Genomic DNA, 13,098 nt, shown 5'->3' on the forward strand with positions numbered 1-13,098 from the left:
CTGTCATGCAAAGGAAATGTTGATTTCAAGTTCGTAGAAAGTTCAGGAGATGAAAAAGGTATAACTCGTTGAAATCATCGATTAGCAGTAGGAAGACCATAATCAGAAACCTATGGTATCTTTCCAGTCCTTGATCATTTAAGTTACTGCAGCTATTGGAAATGGAAGCCGGTTTAGCACAAAATTTAACACTCTCTTGTTTGTGATCTACTTGCTTGCCATAGCTGTATAAGATTCAGCTAACTCTAACAATCTTTCAGTCTTGAGAATGAAAACACAGAAGCCATACAACTATAGGTTGTACAAACAAAAAATTCAATTCATACTGAAGTCTTATTAATACTATGCAGAATCAAAATTTAACTCAAACTCTTGAACTGACATCGGTACTTACGAATCACGAATAGCTGGTTCAGAGCTCAGTGCAGAAAAGGCCCCTACTTAGATGTGAATGTTTACTTAAAGTGTACCAGCATAAACATTAAGTACCAACAGACATGCACTGTTATTATAAACAGACTAAATACCCATGACATTTGTCAACTGTTCCTCCTCTTAAACAGACTCACATTCCTGTTCAAACGCGTTTTGGTGTTCATTGCAGAGGGACATGTGAGACCTATCTGTCTCTTAACCTTGCCCTCCTAAAGCTAGCCTCCCTGCCGGAGCACTCCTGAGCTCTCAGGGGAAGACACAGCCGTAAAGTAATGATGTTGCAGCATAGCAGGGTCAAGTGTAAGGACTCAGAGTGTCGGTATGGATCACATTCTTATTGCAACTATTCAAGATCAATTATTCTTCAACAGTTACATCATTTAAGTGAGTAAATACTTTGCATAGCAAAGTAGGCAAGCATGCTTGACAGCACAGGGAGTATCGTGTGAGGAAATACCAATGAATCATAGATTTTTTTTATTCTATTTTTGATTTTTTTTTTCTTCTCTCTCTCTAATCTTTAATCATGAGCACCCCAGTCAGATGTTCTCATTCATGCTATTTATATTAAGTGATTCCAGCAGGTGCAAATCTTGGCTCATATCCACCACAATTACAGTTAGGTTATAAGTAAAGGGTTTACAAGGAAGGCCTTCCTGAAGCACCTGTGAAAACACATTTAATCATTTATGTAGCATTTGTTACTTACCATTACACATTTAACTACTTGCCTGTATTATCATTCTCCATCAGTGAAGTCCTTAACAAGTTAGCAATCTTGTTCCTTCTGGTACTTTGATCATTTTGGTTTGACACCTTTGACCGGGCAGAGGCAATACGGATTCTCTTCTGTCTTTGGAAAATTGAGTGAGACCCATAACAGCTATTTTACTGATGTTAATTTTCAGGATTTCTTTAGAACATGTGTTAAGAGAGTCGGTAAAGGGTTCAGAGTTCCCCCCTCCAGTGAAGGTCCCATTACCTGGCATGAAAAAAATGTCTACTGAATGACAGATGGGGACAGGTGATATTCCCTCCTTATCTAGAACAGTAACTTCTCCATAAAGGTGGCCTCAGAATTGGCCAATCTACCTTAATGAGTAAAAAATACTAAGAAATAAATTTAAAAATATCTAAGAAAGGGCTGAATTTCTAAAAGAGTAAAGAGGATAATTTCTCATGTCCGAAGTCATGCAAAATTACTCTGTAAATCTGTAACAAAGGCAGCTTCTTTGTTGATGAACTCATTTAAAATTTAAAGTATTCCTTCTTTTGAGTGGCTACTTTCTGCTTTCAGTTGTTAGCCAGCTTCTCCCAGGAAGGCATGTGCAGCAAACTCAGCAGTCTGACAGAGTAGCCTCCAGGTAAAGAGTCACTCCCGTAAGCTGATAGTTTGGCTTTCATTTAAATCAAACGGTTTTGGGCAGAAGGCCTGAGCAGCCTTCCCTCCCTCCTGCAGAGCACTCTCTGCTGTTTGCTCCAGAGACAGCCTCAGTAACAGGACCGCGCCGGTGCTCTCTACTAAACTCATAGCTTACGCAGCTCCACACAGAAAACAAGCCTGTAATTAAATTGTTCGAAATTTGAAGATCACTGTGTTTGGCCATCCCTTCAGACCTAATTACTTGCCAAAACACACTGTGCGCGGGGTGGGAAATAATATTAATTAGGAATCTTCTTGAACTGCAGATTAACAGCCGTTATAGACAGAGGAAATGATTATGAGATTTATGCGACTCACATCTTTAAAAAAATGTAATTACAACAACAAAGCCCTGTCTCTCAGTATACATAAAGAGGCTAGATATAGACATTTGTTCCAGGTTAGTGTCAGCCTGAATTGACTACGTTCCACAGGATTCGTCCTGGTTTATACTACAGCAAGTCGCTGGAGAGAAAAGCCCTGTATGTGTTTCTACGTAGTAACGAACTGGCCAGTAATGTTGCCCATGGTGATTTCCTGCTGAAAACACCCTGGGCCATTCTGGTGTGCTGTCTGATGTGTGTGCCTCTGCTATAACCCAACCCCTGCTCCCCAAGGCGTGTATAGACACACCACATGTCCCTTCCAAGACAGGAGGCATACAGGGCCATGGCACCCTGCTTTGTGTCGGATGAGCTGGGCAGTACGTTTAGGGCAGTCTCCTGATCCCTAAGCAGCAGCAGAGCCCCTGGTACACTGCTGCGTGGTGGGGAACTCAGCCTGGGGCTTGGGGGTCCGGAGAAGATAATGCCTCTCTTTCTTGTTTGGAGGGTGAAGGTTGAAGCTTTTGCTCCGCAGGCAGAAAGCATTACTGAACAACAAAGCAGCAAACATTTCTCATTAGTGTAATGCTAGAGGTCAGTAATCTAGACTGTATTTGGAAGACCTAAATACCACCCAATTTGCTATTGACTAAATGAGAAGAAAGCTTCCAGAGACACCTAACCGCATGGAAACATGAGGCTCAGGAGATACAACTGAATTTTGGTAGAATGTGAGACACTTGTGTTTTAAAAGACACAAGGAAAACACTAAAGGGACGGAACAGTGGAAAAGTCAGCCAGCTGTACTGTGTTTTATAATTCCCAGAAAAGAACAGAATGATGGGGTATGCACTGACTTGTCCGATGTCGCAGACTGTCCCTTAATGGTTGCACAGGGAAGACACAGGGAAGATTGCACAACAGAAGACATTTTTAATTCAGGCTTTCCAATAACAGTATCAGTGACTGACTGCCAAAAATATTTAATGGGCCATACGCATATGAAAAATAAGTGGCCTCTGCTGTCACTTCCTGTAGACTGTATGATGAAAAAAGTCTTGTGAACAATCAGTTACTGATAAAGTATATACTGGGTTGTTATCTTCTTTTTTAGCTTTGAGACTTAAAAGGAACAATTTCAAGAGCAGACTAAAATACCAGATTGTGTGACTGGGCATGCACCTTTATGGATAATATTTTGAAGAACAATAATAATAGTATTGCAGTCCTAATTTACTTTGAAAGCAAATACAAAAGAAATATAAAAAATATATTGAATTGGAATATGAAAAGCATCATTCACTGCACTTGAAGTTCTCAGCTCTTGGAAAAGAGGTGATGTTTGTTTGCAAATGCTAATAATCCATGTCTGTATATCTATGAATTGATTGCTACTGAAATGAACAACACTTATCCATGTTTTACATTCACTGGTAAAAGCAGGAGTCTGCCATTTTTGGTGCCATATCTCCTTTTATTTCTAATATATCTTTTTTATTGCAGGTAGTGCTACTTTATTCTCGGCATACTGTCTTAAAGCAGTGTATCTCAAGGGCTTCTCATTGATGACCAATATGCAAAGATGTATATCCACCATTAAAAGGAAAAGGAAAAAATATTTTAGAATATCTATGATAAGCCAGTTAAATGTATTGGTATGAATGGTTCAAGAAACTGACAGTAAATTTTAGTTGAATGTGTCCCACTCTGTCTTATTTTGAAAGTCTCAAGGAGGGCACTCAATGAACAAACCAGAAAATGTCAGCAGACTGTACTTTATGATTTCCATACCTTGAAGAGAATAGAATGATATTCAAATATCTTCAGTATTTGATCCTGATAACAAAAGGTGAGGCAAACATTAGTTTTACGAGTTTGCAGTACTTCTGGATTTGAAAGCACTGTGATGTTTGTAGAATTCATCAAATAATAAAAATCTGAAATTTCAGGAGAATGAATATTGACCAACGAAGAAAGCAATGCATTTCTAATGTGAATAAATCTAACCAATGTTGTAGAGGAATCCTATATTCATCAACCTCTTTCACGTGAAGCTGTGAGTTATCACAAAATAAAACATCTCAAAATTAGCAATAGCACAAATAAGCACAAATAAGGTGTCCCTGGAACTCTGGTGTTTCTTGGGGTAAAAAAAAATAAATCCTTTTTCTGGATCTCCTGCATTCATTTTAAAAATTAAGGATAAAAAGAACAAATCCCCTGAATTTATTGGAAAATCATTTTAAAATACTTTGAAGATAGAAAGGAACAAGCCTTATGAGCCATTTTCATTCAAAATTCCTATTCCTGCAGTGTTTAATTATTGACATTTTAATGTTCCCTGCAATCTGCAGTAAAGCCCTTGATGGTTGCATTTACTGGAAAGGATGTTTAAAACTTGGAGTCATTAAGAAGAAAGATTTCTTTAAAGTAATCTGGAGAGTTTACTTTTTCAGGAGAAAGAAGAAACATCACAGCCAAGATAAGTAGATGCAGATGTAATCATGTAACGTCATTATAGAATGTTTGATAATATGAGAGATTTTCCTAGTGTAAATGTATGTATTTAGTCTGGTCCTTACTGTCCATGTATCTTACTCAAAGAATATGGTCATGATTAATCTGTAATCTTACAATATTGTGGGTCTCAGCTGACGATACTAAAAAAGCAGTCATAACCTTATTAATGGAAAGTACTTATTTTCTACAGTTGAGTTAAGGTTTTGAGTGTTGATCTTATAAGATATTTTGAGATTTTTCAATTGTTGGTTTCATCCTCAAATGGGACAAGACAAAAAGTTGGTTCAGTTGCCTAAACCTAGGTGTCTAGTGCCAATGGAGATGCCATAGCAAATCATGCTTAATCTTCAGGTGCTGCGCCAGCACTGTTTAGGCCTATGTTGCCAAAATTTAGGCAAATGAATCAAGCCTCAAGTCCAGAATTTATGTATCTTCTTTGAAATATTCAAACGTATTTGTTTTAGTCATATAAACATGTTTTATTTTAATGATTTTCTTCAGAAAAAGTTATGGAAATCAGAGTTTTCCTGCAAAACACAATAGTATTGTGGATTTTCTATCAGAAATATTTGTCTAACTCTGCTTACCTGTAAATGATGGTGGGGTATTACCGTTAGTTAGAATCAGTGATTATTCTATCAATTTATTTCTAGCTGTGCTTTGAGGTTTCGAGGTATGCGGTTGATTCTCTGGCAGAAGCTTTTTTTTTTTTGTCTTTGGTAGATACTTTTATGTCAGACTAGTAACCATTTTGTTGCCTGTCATGTGGAGAACAGGGTGCTATTTTGAGTTCTGTTCCCTGCTTCAAGGTTATTTTATGTTTTTTTTTAATGCAATGATCCTTAATGTAAGAAGTGGCATCCAGACTTCTTCCCCTTTGACTGCCCCAAATGTTACTTAGAAAGATTGGCTTACTTGCCTTTAGTCCCCTGGCCAAGCTCTGTTTTCCTCTCAAACAGAAGACTTTTAGCAGGGGAGCTGAAAATCCCCTTCCTTCCCCTTGCTCAGGGGTGTTAGCAGGTAGTGGTTGGTCTGTCTGGCGAGGGAGGAGCGGGGGGGGCTGGAACTCCCCCAGGCAGAGGAGGAAATGGGCTTTAACAGCACTGAATTCCCAGCCTCCTTTCCTTTCCAAAGAGGAAAAAAAAAAAAAACCAAAATGAAAACCACCAAACCCTAGGCCGTGTGTAATTGGATCTGAATGTGTGAATGCACATGCACTTGCAGGAAGGAGGAGGAATGGTATCATCAGTGAAGGAAGATGTAGAAATAAAATGCAGCAGTTTCCTTATTCTGACTGAAGTTGGAAGTGCCTGAAAAACCGAAGAGGGATTTTCTGCTTTATTTTGTTTACCGAAATCTATCCAAAAAGCCTTTCAAAAACCATTTTAGTAGTTAAAATGAGTTAAAACCATCAAAATGAGACCACACATATTAATCATCTCAGAAATCATGTCTATTTCAGTAGATATTACACTGAAAAATACCCTGATTTTGTCTTTGCACCTAAAATGGAGGGATGTTCACTAAATCCAGATCTAAATTATGGTAATTTTTTGGTAAATATTTGAGTTTTAAATAATGATCCTCTAGCAATGCATACTTAAGTCAACCTTTTAATCTGCAGAAACCATTGCAAAAAAGTTGCCATTTCCTCAGTACATTGTCACCTAAATACCTTATATAAAAACTGGTTTTGCCATACATAGGATAAATTGAAAGAACTATGTGTTTGTACTGAGTCTGGTGACTATCAACTCGAAGCAGAAACAGTGTTGACATAGGTGTCTTGATTACTGCTTCTCTGTATTACTGTCATCCAGATTCTCCCCTGACAGTACTTTTATTTAATCATGTGGAAGGCATAAAGATTAATAAATATATCAGGCAAATGGTGTTTAATATTTTAATATGTCTCAGTTAATTTTCATTCTTGCATTTCTCTGAATAGTGCGCTAACATTATTTAGTGAGAATGAGATGTGTTAAACTAAATTATTTATCCTCATATATGTTGTTGTCTTCCTCCTAAAAGAGAGCTAGAGCTTTTACTGTTTCTCAGTCTATAAAGATTTATTAAGTAATTGTTAAAGCACAAAGATGGGAAAAATATTCATCAGCTTCATTGAGGAAAGTAGTGAGAGGCAGTGAACTTGTTCTTTTCATCCTTTTCAGTGGTCAAGCATTAAACATACAATTAAAGGGAATAATTCTAGCAAAGAGCTCCAGTAAAAGCAAAGGTTGATAGGTTTGATCTATTGGGGTACTAAAGCGGCTGAGAACAGAATATATTGCATCCGGCTTGATGATGAAGGGAGCCGCCAATCCCTCCCCATTGAAGAACTGTTCGTTATTCGTCCTGCGCTCTTTCACTCTCCCTCTGAACCACTGCACAGTTTAACTTCAACGCTTTATTAGCAACCTTTGCTGCAGTTCCTACCAGGGACGAGCCTCACACCTGCAGGGACCAGCCCCGGTGTAGAACGGTGCCAGCTGTGGCAGCCACGGGGTAGGTGTAGGTGTAGGTGTAGGATGCACTTGCACTGTGGGACACGCACATCCACGACTCTCTCTTTTCCCATGGGGATGCAGGGCTGGTCTCTGTTCCTGGAAGAACTGACTAGCGTTTTCCTCAGAGGAAAAACAATGTGCTGCTTGACAAAAGCTTTTAGGGGGCTTCCACCAGGCCATGTAGCTGAAGGCATGACTACTGAAGTCAGTGAGAAGCTTTTCCATTTCAGTACCACTGGTTCAGGCCTTTGCAATCTTACAGTCATGACAAAGCCCAGAAGCCACAGCTTTCTTTTGCTCCAAAACGTTTTCAGGTGAGCTAGAAAGAAATGACTGTGACGTGACTCAAGTACATCCATTAATTTTAGGAAAGAAAAATCCCTGAGTGGTGTACACTGTCCCAGGTAAAAACCAGAGATACATAACACAAGCTATCATGCCAGACAACTACAATTATCCACTCCCTTCATCAGGCATCATCTTTTACATATATATAAAGGGAATATTAATTGTGAGGGCAGAAATGAACAGTTTAGGAACTGAGAGAAAGGTCACTTTTCACTCTTGAGAAAAACTTATATAAGGTGTTATAAATGGTAAAGAGTCTCAGGAGCAACGTTGAAAGATGTTGCTAGTTTCATGAGAAAAGCCGTTACAAATGTAAACAGGTTATCTGCCAGCCTGTAGTCAATAGTAACTATTTTTTTCAAATAAAGAAACGAACCTTGAAACCTTACAGATAGTTGCTTTAGCTAGTGGGGAATAAATTAAGATGATTTCATGAACACAGACCATATGATCAAACACATGAAATGCAGTGGAAGACCCTGCTATGAGGGGGCATCGCTATCCATGGCTTGCATACTCATGGGGTGCTGGCACAGGGAAATGAGGACAGTCAGTGAGATTTTTTAAGAATTCATTGCAATCACAGTACGTTTCACTGGGACGTCAAAATGGGTCATCTCTTTGTTTCTTTAACTATAAAGGATTCTAAAATCACAATATTTATAGAATAGTTTCTTCAATGCATTAGAAAAGAGAAATAGAAGTGGCAATGAAATAACTGCATAATAGCCCAAAGATGAAAAATATCACCCTTCTCTGGCAATGTGGAAGTTGATTGGGGAAGATCAGTAGTTGTTTTGCCAGCATTAAAGACCTTCCAGTCATTTGATGAGTATGAGAGATTTACTTAGTAATTATCGCTTTTCTCTGATATCAGCTGTAACTCATAAAACTATGGGATTCAGCTTTCACACAGACATTTTCATTCCCTTTCAATCTGTCTCTTTTCAATTCTGTTTCTTATTTGTTTACTAAAATGATTTAGTTAAGATGTCAATTGGGAGTCAGATGGAATGTTTTCCGGATGGTGCATTTTGCAGTTCATTCAATTTGGCCGTTTAAAATGTTATTTCATTTCAGCTTTAGATCTTAGATCTGCTAAAATTAAGATTTGCATTTTCTGTAGCATCATAAAACATCTTTTCTTTTCCTTAATCATTTTACCAGTCAGACCCAGGAAGTTCTTAACAAATGTTAATCTCTGGGTTAGCATTTGGCTTTGATAAATGAATTCAGATGCAACAAAGAACCCTAAGCAAACAAACCTTTCTGCAAGATCCAAGGAATCAGTAGTATGCTGTTGTTCGTCCAGTACAGGCAGCCCACAAGGCAGACAGGAATTGCAATGAGGTATGTAAACAACAGAACAGATCTTCCAAAAAGTTAAAATAACTTTTTCGGATTACAGTATTTCCTTCAAACCCATCATCTGAAGGACAGACCAGTGAAAGTGGGAAAAGATGATAAGAAAGAAAAATACAATGTTTTGGGGTTTAGGCATGAACTAGAGGTAGTCTGGTAGATTAGGAGACTAGAAAGAAAAACCCTTGTGAAAGAAGTTGAGAGGAGGAGAAATGGGTGATAAGGGGAAAACAATGGTCTGAAGTGAAGGAATTACACCTGAAAATGGACTTATCTACAACTCCCTCCATCACAAATGAACACCTACACATCACATACCCACACACCCAACTCTTTGGGAAGTTAAAATCAAATAATTTTAATATAGAAGTTATGGGAGGAAATAGGAAAAAACAGGAGCAGGCACTGCAGTCACTGCTCAGAGAGGAACCCTGCTGGCCCTTTCATTCCCTCTGCATTCCTCCGGGTTCACTTTGAGAGCAAACACTTTAATTCTGCTCCAAATAGATGTGCTGAGTAATGCTGAAATGCAAGCAGGAGACAAGTGCAGCAAGCAGCTGTGTAGCTCGAACCACATGGGCTGGGCTACTGCAGCATCCAGCATCCTCACTCCCCTCAGGCAGTAAATAAAGGGAAAGGTTCTTTGCTTTAACGAAGCAGCTGTAGTTTTATGTCCGCGGAGAAGATGCTGGTTAAATATCTGTTGCTTAGTTTGCAGCTATCACACCCCGAAGCCTTACGAAAAGCTCACAGAAAGTAATGGAATCCTTTTTACTAATTTCACTGGATTTCTGATCGTGATTTAAGCACTGTTATTCCTGACCTGTTCACTCTTTCATGTGAGTAATATGTTTTCATACATGTGGCTGGATGTGCTTGGGCTTTTCTGAAAATGCATATCATTTTTTTGCCTTCTGACACTTCAATATTTGTGCCTGCCATAGACTTGACCATCTCTAATAAACACACAATACTTTTTTGAGTGTGTTGCTAGTGTAGTAGTTGCCATTGGTCAGAATAATGTGCATATAGACAAAGTGAATGAGATTCTAGACCTAACATATACAAACACCAAAGCTCAGAAATCTTGAAGAATAATATAATACTTTCAAAATAAGACTGATGAAGGTGCACAGGTGTATTCTAAGACAGCTGCAAGGAGTTTAGTTTCCTGTTCATAACATATGATAGACATCTCTTGTATTCTGTCTAGATTCCAAAGATTGCTTAAAGTGCTCTAATAATCTTAGCTTTCCTGCTGAGTATGGCTTCTGAATGTATGCAGTTTTAAATAAAAACAAATGCATGAAAGTATTTGCCATCTTTGTGACTATGACAAATGATGCATTAACTATACCAACGCTGTATTGGTCTGGTCATTTAGCAAAAGCACTCTGGCACTTATTCATGCTTAGTGGTCCAGAATGAGGCCTGGGGAAACATTTGCTCAGACATTATTAAGTGTGCTGTGAATGAAACAAATATGTTGGGCAGGCCTTTTTCTTAAGTTAAGAAGGGAATCAGTCATGTTTCCTCTTTAATCTATGGCTTTATAAGCATGATTTTAAAAGCTATAATCAGATGCATTTTTTAATGTCCTATCAGCTAAAACAGGTCCCTTTCATCATCGTTTTTGTACAGAAAAACCAGGTAGGGAATTGACATGCAAAATCCCAAACCTCCAGCACAGACTGTTAGGTCTAGGCAGCTGATGAGGACATATTAGTCACATCTACATGTCCTGACGCAGGCAGTCGTACTAGTTGTGCCTGGTCTCTTGAGTGTTTTACAGGGGCTATCTCCTGTTCAAAGCCATTTAGATAGATTTGACCATGCCCGACCAGTAAGTCTTAGTAGACTGGCGCTGGTTCCTGCCTTCTAGCTCAGAGCTCATATGTCAACACCGCATGGGATTCAACGTCTGGTTCTGTATATGATACAGACTGCTAGAGGCACCTCAGCAAAAAGGCCATTATTGATGACCTAAAAATTCCTAATATCCTCACCAGATGGCATCCCCCCAGTAAATCCCACTGCAGTTTATGGACAAAATTTTGAAACTTATTCTCTTTGGCAGCTCATATTGTCAGATGTAAATGTTTTTGTAGCTTCCATCACCTACACAGAATGTCAGGAGGTATGTTTCATCCAATAAATTCTGGGCCAAAATGATTTGTGCTACAAGAAGATGTGAGCCAAGATCTGTAAATTTCTAACTTTGTATTTCTTATTTTTTTCTTTTTTTTTTTTTCTTTTTTTTTTTTCACATGAGGCATTTGGAGTTTGAGGTGAGTGAAATCTTGGCTTCACAAGGTTCTGAACTGGGTTGGCAATATTGGATTGAATTTTAGTCTGCTACTTTAAATCAAAGCCACAGGTACCAATTAATTTTGGTTAACAAAAATTCATCCACTGATTCCCCCATCTCAACTCCTATCCTTGCTGGAGACATAATGTTTGGTTTTCTTTCTATGAACTAAGAATATTGGCTTACTGATGCTGAGCAGGTAAAGATGTTCGGTGAGAGCAATATGAATGCTGCAGAACATCCTGAGCACTAGAATATGTCTGTGTATATCTTAATTTTAAAAACACTTCTTCTTCTGAGCCTTTTTATATGCTTGAATATTTCTGTGGAGCTTAGCGTAAAAACTGTTTTGCATAAAGTTAGTCTCATGTGTATTTGCAGGATCAGGGCCATAGAGAATAACCCAAATCAGTGCATCATTTTAAATTACACTCCACTATATAAATAAGCCCTCGCTAGCCATCATTAATTTTAGATGAAGTAAAACATTATTTAAAGTAAAAATCTCAACTACCCTTGCTGCACTGGAGTTGTTTTTCAATTAAGGAAATATTTGAACCATTAAAGTGAATGCTAAATATGATATGGATATTATAAATGCACAGTATTAGACTCTAAAATACTTGCAGAAAATGAAAGATCCCTTTCAACTCCAATGATGTAAAAGATGTTGAATTATCAGTTTAGAAAACTCTTACTTGAAATTGACTATAAATTTCTTTCTAATGTAACTTAGGTTTGGGATTTTTTTCTGTTGTGGAATTCCAACTAGGTGTTGCAGTTGAAAATAGCATATGTGGTGTCCTGTAAAAATAAAGCCATGCCCCAATCCTCTGAGAAAATTCTTTCTCTTTGTCCAACCACTACCCTCAAACACACATGCATGTAATACAGCCATGACAAATTACATCACTGCCTTCCATACCCAAATCTGTTTCTAGTGTGAGGGAAAGGCATTATCACATATGACAGAGATACCTCTTCAAGACATGCTGCTGCATATTCTACTGTATACATGCATTTGATATATATTCTTTGGACTGAATGTATCTACTACCCTGCATTTCTCTGCTGAACAATACTTTTCATTGAGGGCAAAACTGTCAGACCTGCAGAAAACAGTCTCCAGTTGGAATTCCATTCTCCATCTGGGAAGCCCAAGGCAGTTAAAAGGAACCTTACAGTATACTTGGCAATTCAACTCATGTTGCTTCATACTTCCTCATAGCTTCCTGAGAATCTGCCTTTTTAAACTGATCAAGCTACTACCAGAATTAAATATTTGATCAGATCCCTCATTACAAAGACTTAAGAAGGGCAGATTTGAAACCTACCAGGTTTAAGCCTTATAAAGTCAAAGATTGCTATAGGTTGGAAGGAGCTTCTGGATACCACTTAGTTCAACCTCCTCCTCAAAGCAAATCCATCTTCAAAGATGGATCAGCTTGTCCAGCTAAGTTTTGAAAGTCTCCCAAGGATGGAGATTCCTCATGGCAATGAAGGTCTATGGATACAAAGATCACGAGGTTTTAGAGAGAAATAATATCCTTCATTAGACCAGCAGATATAGCTGGAATAAACAGAAAAACTTTCAAATACATAAGCCTCTTCAGAACTATATGAATAAATTGGCATTTTGAGTCAATCCAGCAGTGATAATTACATCAAAGCCAGCATTAGCAACAGCATCAACTTTAAAACCAACTGTTGCCTTGAAATGAAAATTAGCTTTTCAAGGATCAAAGCAAGGTGCTGCATCATGCTCAGACCTTGAGAAGATTGACATGCCACCAAAAGGAGGGTCATGAAAGGCTTTGGAGACTACTATTTTTGATAGTTACATGATACAGAGGACTAGAGTTTCAGTACAGA

Source organism: Accipiter gentilis, chromosome 3 (assembly GCF_929443795.1).
Source record: "Accipiter gentilis chromosome 3, bAccGen1.1, whole genome shotgun sequence".
Taxonomy (NCBI): domain Eukaryota; kingdom Metazoa; phylum Chordata; class Aves; order Accipitriformes; family Accipitridae; genus Astur; species Astur gentilis.